This window comes from Neolamprologus multifasciatus, chromosome 16 (assembly GCF_963576455.1).
Source record: "Neolamprologus multifasciatus chromosome 16, fNeoMul1.2, whole genome shotgun sequence".
Classification (NCBI taxonomy): domain Eukaryota; kingdom Metazoa; phylum Chordata; class Actinopteri; order Cichliformes; family Cichlidae; genus Neolamprologus; species Neolamprologus multifasciatus.
The window spans coordinates 30,424,500-30,442,635 of record NC_140454.1 but is presented as its reverse complement, the minus strand read 5'-3'; the positions used below and the strand labels follow the sequence as shown (position 1 = coordinate 30,442,635).

Here is an 18,136-nt window from a genome sequence, read left to right as displayed (position 1 = left end):
GTAAGACGATTTGACCTGTGTCATTTCCGTCTGCCGTTTATTTACTTTCCGGGTCTTGAAACGTTGCGGCAAAATGTTGAGGAAAAGTGCCGAGTTTTATCTGGAGCATGTACAAACTGATATTAATCTTTAATAAGGCTATCAAAATTGAGCGCAAACAAAATAACTGCTGTACAATTCTGTCCACCATCTTAGTTGAATTGGTCACATGACTGCATCAAATGACTAAAATGCATCATAGCCTCCATTTTTGCAGTCCACACTGCGACGCGAAAACGGCATTTTCAAATTTATCCACTTTGGAAAACGTTTTCAAAAAACTCAGTTTTCCTTCAACAAAAATGCCGTCTCAGTGTGGACAAAGGCCAAAACGGAGAGAAAAAGATGCGTAAGAGCAGTAACTAAAGTAACATAACTTTATAACTCCTCAGGAGTCTGCACAACATAATACAATTGAAACTGAAAAATATTTTCTAGCAGAAATGTTGTATTTTGGGTTTGGCCTGTTAACCAGTTGCTCAAGGCTTTCTTTTAATACTGCTTATTATAAAACTGCTCTTCCTGTCATATAATAATAATAATAATAATAATAATAATAATAATAATAATAATGGATTGGATTTATATAGCGCTTTTCAAATCACCCAAAGCGCTTTACATATAAAGTGCAACTAACAAGTGTTCCAGTGAGGTCATTTGTTTACACTGAAGTCATATATCGCCAGCTGCGAGTGTCCTTCCATGTAGCCTTGCTGTACTTGACTTGAAAGACTTTTCTGACATTTCTTTTAACAAACTTTCTAAACTAAGAGAAAGAAAAAAAATGTATAAAACTCATTATATATAAACAAGGTCAGGAGAGCTTCATTGTCTTGACTGTATTCAATTGCTTTGGGGTGCCTCTGCATACAAGTGTCAAGGCCCAATTAGAGGTAGTAAAAAAACAAAACAAAAGGCAAAATGTGGACATGGAGGATTCTAGTTAATGAACAAGATAGTAGAAAGACCAAATGTACTTTTTTGTTCATGGTTCTACCATAGTGGATACATTACACAGAACACTGGCTACTTTGCATGCAGGGTCCCCCTCGAGATGCTTACAGCACCAGACGTATCTATGATTTACAGACAACGACAGCAGCATTATCAGAATGGGGAGAAATTAATAAAACACAAACATGGGAAAACAATAAGATAAAAAGAAAGTTTGCAAGTGTCATTGGTGTCCCGAATAGTAATTGGCAAATGCTCGGTCAATCAAAACATATTCTATGAGTTCAACAGAGTCCTACTAAAGTGGGTAGTGAACTGGAACCATTCAATTTCAGACTCTTTTAATGCTCCTTCTTTTGCTTGTAGCAATAAAGTGACAGTGTGTGCAGCAAGGAATTACTTTATCAAACAGCAAATGCAGCTTTAGTGTGTGGTTTAACAATATGTGCAAGTCAACCCACAATGCAGGCAAACCAAATACTTGGTTAAATGCAGATTAAAGGTCAATCGCAATGTTTTTATTTGTCTTTTTTCCCTCCAATTATGTCATTATTAAAAGGTAAATTCACAAAATCCGAGATGTGGTACGGAAGCTGATTTTAGCAATAGGCTGACAGAAAGATTTAGCATCCATGTTCGATGGATTTACCAACATGTCACTGGCGCCCACTGCAATCGTTTGCCACCTCCAACCTCCCCCCAGACCCTGAGGGGGACCCTAATCTGGGGCACTCGTGTCTTCTGTCCATATAAAAGAGGACACTTGTCCGTGACGAAATGGACAGGTCTGCTGCGAAACTCATCTGAATCGGGGAGTATTTTCGGGTTACACTACAAATGTGACCTCACCATTTTTGATTCGCCCACATGACCCAACGTCTTGGCCAATGGCTTGGCAGCTTTTTGTCTCGTCTTGGTGGTAGGAAGATATATTATTTCGATTCCGATTGATTCATCTTTTGTTAACAGCTGAGGCGGGGGTCATCTCTTTGGAACTGCGATCAGGTAAATTTATTATTCTATTTAAAGATGATGTCCCATGTGTTTTGATTAAATGTTTGTGGCCAAAGGTTAAGATTTCCTAAAAGTAAACATCTTATTTAGGATGGCTTTTCTGGAGAAACACAATAAGATCAGACTCTGAATCGCTTTAAATTGATGAGTTGAGATGTTTTATCATGTTAATTTATCCGATAGTTAGTAAAAAATTGGGGTCATGATTAAGGCTAAACTCAACTCTTAGATGGCAGCTTTTCATGTTGAATGCTTAAATGTGACTTCTTGGTGCAGAATGTCTTTCAAGGTGACTGTGCCAATCTTTCACTGTTGGTTACAAATATAATTTCAGTTCATGGTGAACCGGAAAACCTGAATACTACAATTTTTACATAAGCAGGGGAGACATGATTTTACTGGTAGCAGAGTCTACTTAATCAACCAACGACCCTGTAAGAGAGGCATGCTCTCCATTAACGATTACTGACACCGTGTAAAAAATAAATAATTTCTTTATATATTCTTGGGAAAACTGACAGCTAATCACAACGACAACACATGTTAGCCATCCAAGCTAATCCTAAGAGGCAGAGGAACAATGCAAGCGGCCGCCGGCCTGTGAGTCTAATTTAAGCTGAGATCTTAACCAGGCCGACTGATTGGAGATGACAGGCTACAGCCAGCTTTTGGGGGCAAATGGGGGGACTGGCTGGATGGTTGCTTACAGACAGAGGTGCAGCAACAAAATTCTCCTCGGCATATGTAAATGCAAATATATTATTGTCTTTCTGCTCTAATATAACTCAATACCCTAAATGCATCAAGGCTGTTGTTTTCTGAGAGACCATTTTGATTTTTTAGAAAGGGCTCTGCTGTGGAGCGAAGGTGCTAATAGGCCACAGAAGCTAGCAGATGATAATTAATCCAAACAAAATGATGACAATTGTTCTTTGAGGTTATTCTTACAAAAGATGTCCCCCGGTAAGCAAAATGCACAAAATTGTTCCACTGAAATAAATATATTTCAGTGGATATATATATTTTTTTTTTATTTATTTATTTATTTTTTAAACACATCACACTCTTTATGTTTGAACTACAGGAGGCAAAAACACCAAGTGATTTCTAAAATACTAAGGGTCGCTTTTCAAAGAGCCTTTTAGTACAGTTACTGACAAAACTGCTTGGGTGAATGTGATTATAAGATTGCTGCATGTTATTTATAGAGTGTATTTTTATGAAACTGGATAATCAGAAGCTTCTGTTTTCGTTTTAGTAAATGCTTATAAAACAGGCATCACATTTATTTTAATACAAAAAAGTGTATCTCACCAATTTGGTTAAACATTTTACTGTAACTTTTCCTTTTATAGTCCTGAGTGATTTTTGTTCCCAATTCCGTCTGTCCTTGTAGACACAATAAACAGACATCAACAAAGATCAGATGGCGTTCAACTCACACTCGTTTATCACCAAAGACAACTATCATTTAGAAATCATGATGATTTGTGTTGGATGTTCGACACTGGAAAATAAAGATACAAATTTAATTTAAAGTAACTGGAAATATCAAGGAATTGAGCAGCATATTTATTTATAGGACTATTTATGGTTATAAAATACCATCAATAGCCTTTACCAAAATAGTTTTTTAACCTTTTTATATAGCTTACAGTTCAGTCTCTGTTTTCGGTTGAACATGCTCCATGATTGTTAAAACAGGACAGAAATGATCAGGGCTTTGTTATAAATATACACTGAATACAAAACCAATTTGCTATACGGATTTAATCAAGCTTATAGAGTGTAAATTCTAAGAAACACCATTTAAACACCACAAAAAGTTATATTATAACTCAATTCAATTCAATTCAATTTTATTTATATAGCGCCAAATCACAACAAATGTTGCCTCAAGGCGCTTCATAGATACAGAGAAAAGCCCAACAATCATATGACCCCCTATGAGCAAGCACTTTGGCGACAGTGGAAAGGAAAAACTCCCTTTTAACAGGAAGAAACCTCCGGCAGAACCAGGCTCAGGGAGGGGCGGCCATCTGCTGCGACCGGTTGGGGTGAGAGAAGGAAGACAGGATAAAGACATGCTGTGGAAGAGAGACAGAGATTAATAACAGATACGATTCAATACAGAGAGGTCAGTTAATACATAGTGAGTGAGAAAGGTGACTGGAAAGGAAAAACTCAATGCATCATGGGAATCCCCCGGCAGCCTACATCTATTGCAGCATAACTAAGGGAGGATTCAGGGTCACCTGGTCCAGCCCTAACTATATGCTTTAGCAAAAAGGAAGGTTTTAAGCCTAATCTTAAAAGTAGAGATAGTGTCTGTCTCCTGAATCCAAACTGGAAGGTGGTTCCACAGAAGAGGGGCCTGAAAACTGAAGGCTCTCCCTCCCATTCTACTTTTAAATACTCTAGGAACAACAAGTAGGCCTGCAGAGCGAGAGCGAAGTGCTCTAATAGGGTGATATGGTACTACAAGGTCATTAAGATAAGATGGGGCCTGATTATTTAAGACCTTGTATGTGAGGAGCAGGATTTTGAATTCAATTCTGGATTTAACAGGAAGCCAATGAAGGGAAGCCAAAACAGGAGAAATATGCTCTCTCTTTCTAGTCCCTGTCAGTACTCTTGCTGCAGCATTTTGGATTAACTGAAGGCTTTTCAGTGAGTTTTTTGGACATCCTGATAATAATGAATTGCAGTAGTCTAGCCTGGAAGTAATAAATGCATGAACTAGTTTTTCAGCGTCACTCTGAGACAGGATATTTCTAATTTTAGAGATGTTGCGCAAATGGAAGAACGCAGTCTTACATATTTGTTTAATATGTGCGTTGAAGGACATATCCTGGTCAAAAATGACTCCAAGGTTCCTCACAGTGTTACTGGAGGCCAAGGTAATGCCATCCAGAGTAAGAATCTGGTTAGATACCATATTTCTAAGCTTTTCAGCGCCGAGTACAATGACCTCAGTTTTATCTGAGTTAAGAAGCAGAAAGTTAGTGGCCATCCAAGTCTTTATGTCTTTAAGACATTCCTGCAGTTTAACTAATTGGTGTGTGTTATCTGGCTTCATGGACAGATAGAGCTGGGTGTCATCTGCATAGCAGTGAAAATGTATGCTATGTCTTCTAATGATGCTACCTAGGGGAAGCATGTATAATGTAAACAGAATTGGTCCTAGCACCGAACCCTGTGGAACTCCATAATTAACCTCAGTGTGTGAAGAGGACTCTCCATTTACATGCACAAATTGGAGTCTATTAGATAGATATGATACAAACCACTGCAGTGCAATACCTGTAATACCTACAGCATGTTCTAATCGCTCTAATAGGATATTATGGTCAACAGTATCGAATGCTGCACTAAGGTCAAGAAGGACAAGCACAGAGATGAGTCCACTGTCAGAGGCCATAAGAAGATCATTTGTAACCTTCAATAAAGCTGTTTCTGTGCTGTGATGAACTCTGAAACCTGACTGAAACTCTTCAAATAAACCATTCCTCTGCAGATGATCTGTTAGCTGTTTGACAACTACTCTTTCAAGGATTTTTGATATGAAAGGAAGGTTGGAGATTGGCCTATAATTAGCTAAGACTGCTGGGTCTAGAGATGGCTTTTTGAGTAAAGGTTTAACTGCAGCCACCTTGAAGGCCTGTGGTACATAGCCGATTATTAGAGATAGGTTGATCATATATAAGATTGAAGAATTAACCAATGGCAGGACTTCTTTGAGCAGTTTTGTAGGAATGGGGTCTAAAAGACACGTTGATGGTTTGGAGGAAGTAATTATTGAAGTTAACTCAGAAAGATCGATTGGAAAAAAAGAGTCTAACTTAACATCAATGGAACTAAGAGTAGCTGTAGATAATATTACATCTGTGGGATGATTATTGGTAATTTTTTCTCTAATGATAAAAATTTTATTTGTGAAGAAGTTCATGAAGTCATCACTAGTTAACGTTAAAGGGATGGTTGGCTCAAAAGAGCTCTGACTTTTTGTCAGCCTGGCTACAGTGCTGAAGAGAAACCTGGGGTTGTTCTTATTTTCTTCAATCAGTGACGAGTAGTAAGCTGTTCTGGCTTTGCGGAGGGCTTTCTTATAAAGCAACAAACTATTTCTCCAGGCTAAATGATGATCCTCTAAATTTGTGACACGCCATTTCCTCTCCAGATTACGAGTCATCTGCTTTAGGGTACGTGTTTGAGAATTATACCACGGGGTCAGGTACTTCTGATTAGAGACCTTAGTTTCCACTGGAGCTACAGTATCCAGAGTCGTACGTAGTGAGGAGGTGAAATTATTAACAAGATAATCGACCTCTGTTGGGGTAGCGTTCAGATAGCTGCTCTGCTCTGTGTTGGTACAGGGCATTGACGATGATAACAGTGGCTGGATTATATTCTTAAACTTAGTTACAGCGCTTTCAGAAAGACATCTACTTTGATAAAGTCCACTCTCCACTGCTGCGTAATCAATTATTGTAAATGTAAATGTTATCAAGAAATGATCAGACAGGAGAGGGTTTTCAGGAAACACTGTTAAATGTTCAGTTTCTATGCCATATGTTAAAACAAGATCTAGAGTGTGATTAAAGTGGTGGGTGGGTTCTTTTACATTTTGAGAGAAACCAATTGAGTCTAACAACAGATTAAATGCCATGTTGAGGCTGTCATTTTTAGCATCTACATGGATGTTAAAATCACCCACAATAATTATTTTATCTGAGCTCAGAACTAAATTAGATATAAAGTCTGAGAAATCAGACAGAAACTCTGTGTAAGGCCCAGGTGGACGATAGATGATAACAAGTAAGACTGGTTTCTGAGTTTCACAGCTGGGGTGGACAATGTTAAGCATCAGGCTTTCAAATGAATTAAAAGTCTGTCTTGGTCTTTCATTAATTAATAGACTGGTGTGAAAAATTGCTGCCACACCGCCCCCTCGACCTGTGCTTCGAGATTTCTGGTAGTTAGAATGACTCGGGGGTGTTGATTCATTTAAACTAACATAATCATCCTGCTGCAACCAGGTTTCTGTAAGGCAGAGTAAATCAATTTGTTGATCAATTATTAAGTCATGTACTAACAGAGACTTGGAGGAGAGAGACCTAATATTTAATAATCCACATTTCATCGTTTTACTCTTTGGTTCAGATGTGGATACTGTATTGTTCTTTCTTTGTGATTGTTTAAGTTGTTTGTTGCTGGTTTTTAGTTTGTTTTTTGTCTTTTTGGAAGCAGACACAGTCTCTATGGAGATGGGTTTTTGGGGGGGTAGCAGGAGGAGAGAAGCTGCAGAGAGGCGTGTAAGACTGCAACTCTGCTTCCTGGTCCCAACTCTGGATAGTCATGTTTTGAGGGGTTTAATAAATTTGTCCATATTTCTAGAAATGAGAGCTGCTCCATCCAAAGTGGGATGGATGCCATCTCTCCTAACAAGACCAGGTTTCCTCCAGAAGGTTTGCCAATTATCTATGAAGCCCACATCGTTTCTGGGACACCACTCAGACAGCCAGCAATTTAAGGAGAACATGCGGCTAAACATGTCACTCCTGGTCTGATTGGGGAGGGGACCAGAGAAAACTACAGAGTCCGACATTGTTTTGGCAAAGTTAACTAATTTAACTTTAAAGTATCTGAGATTACGAAACATTTTAATTAGTACAATTCTACAGTATCATATATATTTCTGCATGCGAGTGTCTGTGTGCACATGTAAATAAATAAATTAGGCCTTTAGAGCTTTTCTGTCAAGCTCTATCATCTTTCCATCCGTCATGTTGTTTATAAAATCTTGAGTATTTTCTTTTTTCCCCCCCATGACGTCCTCTACGCATTCCTTCATTTACTTTCAAAAAGCTTCTACTTTAAAAATCTGCAGCATTCAAGCTTGTATTTTGTTAATTACAGTAGTTGTGGATTAATAACAAAAGCCTGCCTGTTAGCGTCATTGAAAATGGTGCGCTTGCTTTAACTGGATGATGGGTTGATTGTTCCTTTGTGTTAAATCTAATCTAATTTTATTTGTAAAGCATAATTTCATAAAGAGGTGGTTCAAGGTGTGTTCTTGTCGTCCTTAATAATTAACACAAGGTCTTTACTTTGCTTTTTAAAAAGACTGTTATTGGTGCACTGATGATAAATGCTGTCACCTCACTTTGAAAAACCCTAGAACAGGGGTAGGCAACTCCAGGCCTCGAGTGCCAGTGTCCTGCAGGTTTTAGATGTGTCCTTGATCCAACACAGCCGACTGAAATGGCTAAATTACCTCCTCAACATGTCTTGAAGTTCTCCCGAGGCCTGGGAATGAACTAATGATTTGATTCAGGTGTGTTGACACAGGGTGATGTCTAAAACCTGCAGGACACCGGCACTTGAGGCCTGGAGTTGCCTACCCCTGCCCTAGAACATGTAGAACTACCAGGTGACCCAAGCGGTCGAATAGGTGTGTGTACTGAAAGCATGTTTGGTACGTATTTAAAAAAAAAAAAAAAAAAGCACTTGTTATGTTTGAGATGTTTGTTTGTCAGCAGGTGACAGCCTTTTGATAATTTTCTATACACTGGAGGTAGTAATTATTTGATCCCCTGCTGAAGTTTGCTCGCTCGTGCCCGAGTATGTTTCAGCGGGAAATCTACGACTAACCTGACGTGCACCTCCAGAGAAATGAACGCAGCCCGCAGCTATTGTGGTTGTCCTGTTTTACCTGATTCCTCCTGTGCATTTTTTACTACTTTTTCACCGGAGTTTTTGAATTTATGAGCGAGGCAGTTGCAATCGTTGCCTTAATATAATGAATAACAATCATAGCATCAATTTAAAGATTCATAAATGTCTGCAAGCTCTTGGAGCGAGATTGGTGCAACTGTCAGAGAGGATGTTAGGGGCTGTATAATGTATAGATGGAACCATGTATCTTGGATAAAAACTAAAGAATGTGCCTTTCTTTGTAAGTGAGCAAAGTTACAAACTGTGGACACTGTGGAGCAAAATAAACAACAAACCACTATAAAACATATAGCCTTCTTACTTTTAGTTCTAAATATATTATGCAAAACGTGTAAAAGACAACCTCAACTGGCTTTCTTTAACAGACATTATGCTGAGTAAAGCTAGCTATCCATGTAGCATGACAGTCTGTTAAAACTGTGCAGAACCTGTGACTACCTTTCACAATAACAAGAGACAGAAGTTGAAGAAAAGAGAGCAGAGATGGACCAGAATAAGCTAAAGAAAGTGACCAAGTGAGAGCTGTGTAGAGGGATTTTACATGCATGAAAGTATGAAAAAAAATAAAAGACCTAGGCCATAAACCCATGAGGAAACCATTTACTGAGCTAGGGCAAAGGTCTGTTTTCCCAGAGGCCTCTATAGGAGCACGGACGTTTCCCAATCATAGCCAATCCAATAAATGCTGGCTTAAGGCACTTCCATACTGGCTTCTCTTTTCAGACACGAAAGCTAAAACTAGCTGTCAAAATAAGTGTTTTTGCAGCTCTGTGCAGGCCAGTCTTAATAGTGACTAATCAAATGAGTCATAAGTTGATTTTGTTTGAAAATAATGTCAACGTCTAAATAAAAAGCATAAAAGGCACGCTGTTAAACACTGCTCCATAGGCCCTTGGTAAATATTAAGAGCACACAATTTGCCAATTTGGGTGTGTGGTCTATTTAATTTTTTTCCAATGACAGCAAATTTATTTGTATCATATATACTCCTGACAGAAGAATGAGGTATTATAAACTCATTCTAAGAGCCCACCTATCCAAAAACAATATTAATACTATGATAACACGAAACATCAGAATGCAATGACAAAAATCTATTAGAACCTACACATCACTTTGGTTTTCTCTCAGATATCTTGATTACAACTGTTCCTACACTAGCTGCCTCTGAGCTGTAAGGACAAGAGCAGGATTTCACCTTCCCCCCAACTGAAAAGTGAAACGTGTGCCATCATAGCTCATGGAGAAGTGATATTGTTTTAAAATAAAAATGCACATATTTGCAGACACTCTGCAGAAACATATCCCTAGCATTGCTTGCTTACAGAAGAGTTCAAGCTGTCTCTTCTGTACACTTAGGGAATCATGACTTGAATTCAGTAATGCCAATGTCATAGCATGTCATATTTTCAGGAAGTCAGGGAAATTGTCAGGAACCCTTTCCTTCTTGACATCTGAGCAGTGTTTGGGAGGGAGGAATTATTACACCAAACAGGAGTAGAATGGTGCCTTAATGCTCAAAAGCATTACACTGGATTGAGTTGAATAATGTATACAAAAACATTCAAGGTGTTTACAGTGGATTTTTGTGACTATTTTATGAAGGAAGTCTGCTGGCCTCATAAAATTATTAACTCTTTTTTAATGCTAGCTAAGATACAGCAGTTACACTTACTCCCTGAACATTAGTCTTCATCCGTCATGTACTGATTCTTGAATCAGAGTCTCGCACTACAGACCCCAGTCACATATTTTTACACTTCAAATTTGTTTAGTAAGTTACTAAATTTGGTCTCGTCACTCTCTAGTTTCTGTTCTGTCATTGTGTCTCTTTGCCCTCTTCCACTGGTACCTACTTGGGTTTGGCACTGCTCAGCTCAGGGCTCGCAAAATCGCTAGCCCGACGTCCCGGGGCTAGCGATTTTTCCAGTCGGGCTACCAAAATCTATCTCAGCCCTGCCCGTCGGGCTATCATAGGAAAATATATGTCAGTGCTCTTGCATTCTTTAGAAAATGTCACTGTCAACTGTCAATATGTGACATGTTGAAATCGCGTTTGAATTTGCGCTTGTTTTTTGCTTTCACTTTGCGATCGCGCGAACGGTGTGTAGAGAGTGGCAGCACTGATTGGTGAGTGACGATTAATTGCGCACCAATTCCTCTGACATCGTCTTATCACTCATTAGCTTACTATTCAAACGTGACAAGTGAAATCTCCCACAGCAAGCTTGATTGATTGCGCTGACCGTTATGCAAGTGCGCGTGTAAAAGCAGCAGGATTTACGCTGGTATTTTAGTTCTGCTCAGCCAAATAAGACAGGTCAGGGTGAAGAAGGGACAGCCAAAGAAAAGCCGATCACAAAACGGAAAAATTATGACAAATCAGACTATGAGGCAAAAAAAAAGCGCAGCTTTTTTGGTTTCATGGACAAAAGAATTTCTGTGGCTGGAATATGACAAGCTAAATAACATGATGTTCTGCCAGGTGTGTTGTGAGTTTCATTCAATTTCCACAGTCCACAAGCGCCTTTGTTACTGGGACCAGTAATTTTAAGAAAAACCCCATCAGAACCCATGAGAAATGCAAAAAATGCATTATTGCCCAGTCTGCAATATCTTTCCCAGAACAAACAGCAATTGCAAAAAACATACTAAAAATAAACCAAGCACAAGAAGAAGTCCTGAAAAAGCTGTTTAGAACAGCGTACTATGTTGCAAAGAGTGAACTACCATTGGCAAAATTTAGCAGTCTTTGCAAACTTCAAAAAGCAAATGTCCTAGATCTTGGTTCCACTTACCTCTTACCAGTGACTCCAGTGGAAACTGTAAATGAACAAAAATAAATCCGTTATTGTAACGGAAACAAAACAGGAAACAAAACCTAAAAAAATTGCTCTCTTTTTTTATTCGGGCTACTTAAATTTATTTTGGGCTACCAAAAACTGAAGAGTGCCGGCCCGAAGGGCTACCAGGGATTTAGAAATTTTGCGAGCCTTGCAGCTTATAGGGTTTTCTATTAGGTAATAGTACATGGTGCCAGATACTTTTTAGTACCTACTTGGCCGGGATTACAAGTGAATCTGAGGTAGGGCTGGGCGATATGACCCAAAATTCAGTCTTGATATTTTTTAGCTGGGTGGCGATATAAGATATATATCTCGATATTTTTTAAAAGCCATAAGTTAAGAACAAAAAGAGAGTTCTTAGTCACACTGTGTCCCAGATGTCACACAGGCATTTTTATTTACATACAGCACAGATTTACATGAAGAAATTACTCAAAAATAAATTATCAGCATTTATTAAATAATCATGCTCCATAAATAAAAGACAACAATGTTGTTTTTGTGCATAACAAAAAGTTCATAATTGTGCAGTCAAAATGTAAACTAACAGACGCAGAGCATAATAACAAAGACAGATTTCACAGCTGCTCTGTTCCCAACTTCTACTGCGTGACTGACAGCATTGAGTTTGAAATCCTCTTTGTAACCATGTTTCTTAACAGGTGCCATTTATGGCCCTTATACACACACAATACGGTAATATTACGTTGAAGCACAGTACGTATCACTCCGCGAGGCTCCAGACTACGGTAGCCGTAATGCTCCGACAAACTATCAAGCGCTGCATCTCCGTAGCTTACCAAAGTCGTACTAAAACATTTTTTGACAGATTGCTGAGCGCCGTGTACCACCTAAAATCGGTTCGCGGTCAGTAAGCACAACCAGGATTCATACATAAGGCGCGCTGTCAACTTTTGAGAGAATGAAGGGATTTTAGGCCGTGCAGCCCCTGTGGGCTGTCGTTAGCGCGGTTAGCTCGTTAGCGCGGTTAGCTTGCTAACACGTTGACGCCGTCCAGCCTCACAACGCGCTAACGGAGATTTGCCGTGTCCATCTTGTCCCTGCCTGCAGGTGAAGCTATGGGGGAGGAGGGGGAGTTGTGTTCAGTGAAGGAGAGGCGAGGCCGAGTAACGTTGCGTAGAGACAAAAGTGGACGAAAAAGAGGCAAACTTGTGGCTCCACAAGTATAATTATAAAGTAACATAGACTATATTGATATAAAGGATATTGTCACATCTTATATCTCGTATGAAAATATATCAATATTTTTTAAAAACTCGATATATCGCCCAGCCCTAATCTGAGGCAATCTGAAAATGTGGCATCAACAGATTGCATGCTACCAATTGGCTAGTCAGTGGGTCACTCAATGAGCCATGAGGGCGTCTTCTTCATGAAAATCCAAACCGCTAGTTTTTAAACTCGGCAATAAGGGAAATGGCTACACAAAAAACAGTCTGTCAAAAAGCCATACACAGAGCAGCAGGTAAACTACTGGCTTAAGTTTGGGAAAAGTTTATGGTTTAGGTTCAAACTAGAATTGACCTTATAATAAACCGTAAAAAGGAGTCTTTAGGTTTGACAGAAATAAATACAGAAAATTGGCATGATAAGATCTTTCCCCCCATTTTCACCCATCCTAAGTTTACATTCTGCTTGATTCTGTTCAGATCGCGTGTTTTCCGTTTATACTGTTCCTAACATGTGTGCAGCCTCCTAGTGGACAAACTACACAATGTCAAAACCCAACATATGTATGGTGTTTCTCTCATCTCTGCTTTTCTTTCCTTCATTTTCATTAATCATTATCGTTTACAAATGCTGATACTGATAGATTGCCAAATAGGTAATAGCAGCCAATAACACTGAGCTGCCAGTAAATCAGTCAGGCTGTACATTACTTCAGGTTTTTTTTATGAGACTGTGCTGAATGAACGGTTTCCCATAGCTGCCAAATACTCTGTTTGTTTTGATAATGCAGTGCTTGCCCTACAGCTTACTGCTTTGGGTGAGAAATGTTACTGCGTTATTTTTTGTGGAGTTTCATTTCAACAGCAGCTAGATTTTTTTCCTCAAGTGTTACTCCATCTCTGCAGCAGAAATGCCACGAGGGTTAAAGCCTGTGTTCATCTGTGTTTGCTGCGTGGCTGTGCTGTAAATGAGCAGCAGAGCTGTTTTTGCTTGAGCCAGGACTAGCTTCCCTGTCATCGGATGTACAGATGTTTGAGGTTGTTCACCACCAGTCCATATTTTAGATTATAGACTAATTAACCCTTGCTGGAAAACTTGAAACTGGGGTGTTATTAACTCAGTTGATAATGCCTTCCCTTGTGCAACTGCGCCACATGCTCTGTTCCACCACTTTCCCCTTCACACATATGCACACAGTGACATGAATAGAAGTCAGGCGACAGAATGAAATTACATTTAGTAGAGATGCTCAAAGAAGTTAAAAGAAAAAGTTTCTTTAGTGCTAACTGAGAGGCTGGTTTAGTCAAAATTTAAATTGACAGGTAAGCCAATCCCCAAGAACATCCCTCGAACAAACTGTGCTATAGCAGTTTAGAAAGAAGAAGACAACAAGCGGAGAGGAGGCAGGAGAAAATTATGTTTTAAAAACAGCAACACTGCTTCCACACGCTGTCTGACACCTCTTGACAAAGGCACCGTGATCATTAGACCCGGAGCAAGATGAACACATTTGTGAGCATTTTTCTTTTTGTACCTTTATTTACACGGTATGTTTTTTTGTTCACAGCTCTCTAGGTGTTGCCAACTAGTTAGGGAAAAAAAAAAAAAAAAACAGCATCACTACGAGGTGCAAAAAGCCCAACGCACCATGTTGGCAGTTTTGTCTGACTCATTTGTTCTAACACCACAAACTATCACTCTGCAGTTGACCCCGTTTCTCATAGCAACATGTGAAACAGTCATGACAAAGTCGTCTAAGTGTTTGTGCTCATGGATATGAATCCTCTCAGTAGTTAGCACACCTGTTAAGCAAATTTATTTGTATTGCTACATTTTATTATCGTCAGCAGGGACACATCACTCTGGCAAATAGCAAAACAGAGCTTTAAAAGAATTTGCAACTTCTGTTTTTAAAAAAATCCAAAAACATTAAGTCATTTTTAATGAGAAATACCACATTTCAAATTACTGTACCAGCCACATGCATATAGAGGCACATGCTACTAGCAGGCAGCCCCTTGTGTAGCTCTCTGGCTGTGAAACCCCAGGCAAGACTCACATTAGTAGTTACTTGAGTCAGGGAAGGGCAAAGCAAGAAATGCAGCATGAGGAGCCTGGACACCCTACTGATAAACACATGTTTGCTGAAGGTTCCTCTGACTGCACGGAAGCAGGGTAACCCAAAATCCTGCAATGGGATTGTGTTGCAGGAAAACGAACAGACAAGCCTACAAGGTCCTGAGCAGGTGTTCACGTAACTGCCCATTTATAAGGCATCAAAAACTGCACCTCCATTTTACATTAGGTGGATCTCAAGAAGCCTTGAAAGAGGTATAATAGTAATGACTAATACTTTGTGACGTCGCTTAGGATAGATGAGGCATCTCACTACCAAGCAGTAACAACCCAGGGGGGAAATGCAGGGGAACCTCTCTCAGACAAGGTCCCTGTCAGGACAAGAGGCAAGGCTGTAGGACAGGAAAACTAACCATGCCGGTGCAATGGCTGGGCCTGGCTCTTACCACTTATTTCACAACTTTGTGAAATATTCATAATAAACAAATTCTAGTTTCAAAATGCTGTAAGATTATGAACTTACCAGAACATTTTAACTGAAACATCTGTTACCTGTCCTGTACAAGAAGTGCTCTCATCTACTTTGATTTTTATTTCAAGATGTGTGACTGGATGTTTTAAAGAACCCAAAGCAATTCATAACATCACCCATGCAAGGAGAGGAAGGGTACCACAAACACCGTGGATGTGATCAAAAATATCTGATAAATTCAGAATAAAATTTTAACACACAACTAAAACTACAACTACTGAAACACTTATAAGTTATGTTTACAAGGAAGTGCCAACGGACTTAAATTTGTCAACAAAAAAACCCGAAAACGCTATATATCTATAGTTTATAGTTCTAGTTTATTTATTTATATAGCACATTTAATTACAACAGGAACGTTGACCAAAGTGCTGTGCAAGAATACAAAATACCTAGTAAAATAACTTTGTAGACATTTGTGGTTGTATAATACATTATACAACATCCCAAAACCAAACCATATTTGTAAATATATAAAGTCCTTTCTACCTATGCAAGAAAGACATTTACACCTTTAAAATGAAAGAAATAACCCGCACAAAGACAAGAAATGTACAAAATAAAGGCAGGTAGGGGGGTTGCTTTTATAGACGAATGAATGTAAACTATAAGAGAAAACACAATTTAAAAAGTGCTTTGCTGTGTTTACAAGTGAAACTTTAGCGGCAAACATTCAGTCACCACACAGAAGGTTGTATATGACACGGAGAATGTAATTTCCAAACTGAAAACAACAGAGGTGGATTACTTTACTCACGGCATTCAGATGAAGGTCATTCTCTTTGTCCGGGAGAATTACTTTTCCTGTTGGATCTGTCTGGGCTCGTCTCGGCCTTCACTCTGTGCCGTTAGCGTGGTTAGCTAGCTGACAGCATTAGCAGCACACTTGATAGTAGTTCGAGTCAGTGTGATGTTGTTGCCTTTAGTTCACTTTGTCGGGGTTTACTACAGCTTCACGTACATTTAGAAGTTTATTATTAAAGGACTGAATCTTACAACCTGGCTGTCTCCATGCAAACCTTTTTGAACACCTTCCTTGGTCTTGCAAAGCTGCTACAGCTCCAGCACAACCTCAGCACACCTGTGGGCAACTCTTTTCCCCGAGGGCCATGCTGGCTAATAAACATTAAGAGAAAGACCCCATTATTTCCACTTTTTTCTTATGAATCTGATATATAACCTCTAAATTTGGTGAAGTTATCCGTTCCCTTTCTAAAAGTGCAAATTATTACTTGTTAATTGGTGCTCAGAGGTTCCCGAGGTACTTGTCAGGTAGTTTCTTCCACCTATCTTGCAGGACCTGCCACCTTTTCCCCCTCAGGTTCTTGTGCCTCCACTTCTATTACATCTCATTAATCTTGTGCTGCGCTGAACTCCTGTTTTTTTCTGAATATATATTAATTTAAAATTAGACCACTTTTAGCCACAGCAGTTTAATTCATTGCATATCACAGGAATATCGCAGGTGTAAGTGTGGTACTTACACCACCTGCATTCCATAGTTATGCAAAAATTAATGATAAATCCCACTTTTCTGTAACACAAGTAGGCACAAATATTGGTAGGCTACAACAAAGCAATCTTTATTTCCAAAGATGTATAACAAAAAGCAAAAATAACTGACTGGTGTAAGTGTCAGTCAACACACAGAAGGTTGTATATAACATATATATATATATAACAAATTTTGCATCAAAATAATATTTTAATTGATTAACCATAAAGAGTATTTTTATTTATTAAAATATGAACTTTGTTTTCAGTGTACCAGATGGTCATCAGTGCTATTTTTTGGATATAATGAAATATCCATTCCTAACTGATGATCTGACCTGGGGTGGCCTGAAGCTTATCCCAGCTGCCACTGTGCAAGGAAAGGCAGGGTGCACCCACATCACCAGTCAGTCATCGGGCTAACACACTCTCATGAGCGTGTTTTTGGACTGTTAGGGACTTATCTTTATTGGATCCCTGTTAAATAATTAAATTCCATTAAAATGTGTTTGCTTACATATGAGGTCTAAAATGATGAGGTAACTCTAGACCATGTTTATATCAATCAAATTATATTCCTGTCTCATGTCTGTGCCTTCCAATCATCCCTCAGCCCTTTGTTTAAAAGCAGTAAAGTTTAGGGATGAGTGTTTCTCGTGGGAAACACAACACATATGATTGTTTCAGTGGGTTCTAAGCTAGACATATTTTTGGTTCGTGGATGTGATCACTTCAAGGTCCACAGTCTTACTGCTTCTTCTTGTAATCAACTAAACATTTACCTTTGAACCAAATAAAGCTCAATTTAAGCCTAGGTGGCTAGTCTGACCCGCAGATGTGGGCCTGTTCATTGCACTGACATCAGGGCTTCCTGGTGACCAGACAAACCGCTCTTTGTGGCTGACTGTATGTGTGGGGTTACTTTCATGCTGCAGAATGGATTTAGAACCAATCTTGTGCCTTCCTGGTGATGCAGAGTGATAGACAGGAATCTGCATTTAAAGTTGTCCCCGGCAGATATATTTAAGTTGACCTCTAAAATGTAACTTACATATATCCAGTGTGGATATCAGTATCTGTGGGTTTTGCCCTCACGTCAGTGCAGTCAGCATGATTTATATTCCTTTTCTCACAATACTCAAACCAACCTCACTAACCAAAATGGGTGGGGAGGGCTGCTGTGCTAATTTTTTATATATCTCCTCTTCGTCTTTGTTTTCATAGGATAATATTGTTCCATTTTCTAATATGA

General features: G+C 39.1%; 1 protein-coding gene across 10 annotated transcripts in view; it reads left to right on the top strand.

The window, feature by feature from the left end:
- Nucleotides 1–18,136, top strand: part of pcbp3 (poly(rC) binding protein 3) — an 86,645-nt gene that overhangs the window by 44,168 nt on the left and 24,341 nt on the right. Inside the window, exon 1 of one of the 10 annotated variants that reach the window (XM_085136564.1) lies at nt 627–1,998. The exons of 8 other annotated variants lie outside the window; for them this stretch is intronic. The gene's annotated coding sequence lies outside the window, so the exon portion shown is untranslated. Of the gene's footprint in view, nt 1–626; nt 1,999–18,136 lie in introns of those variants that run through there. One more of the 10 variants, XM_085136571.1, reaches the window with a different exon arrangement.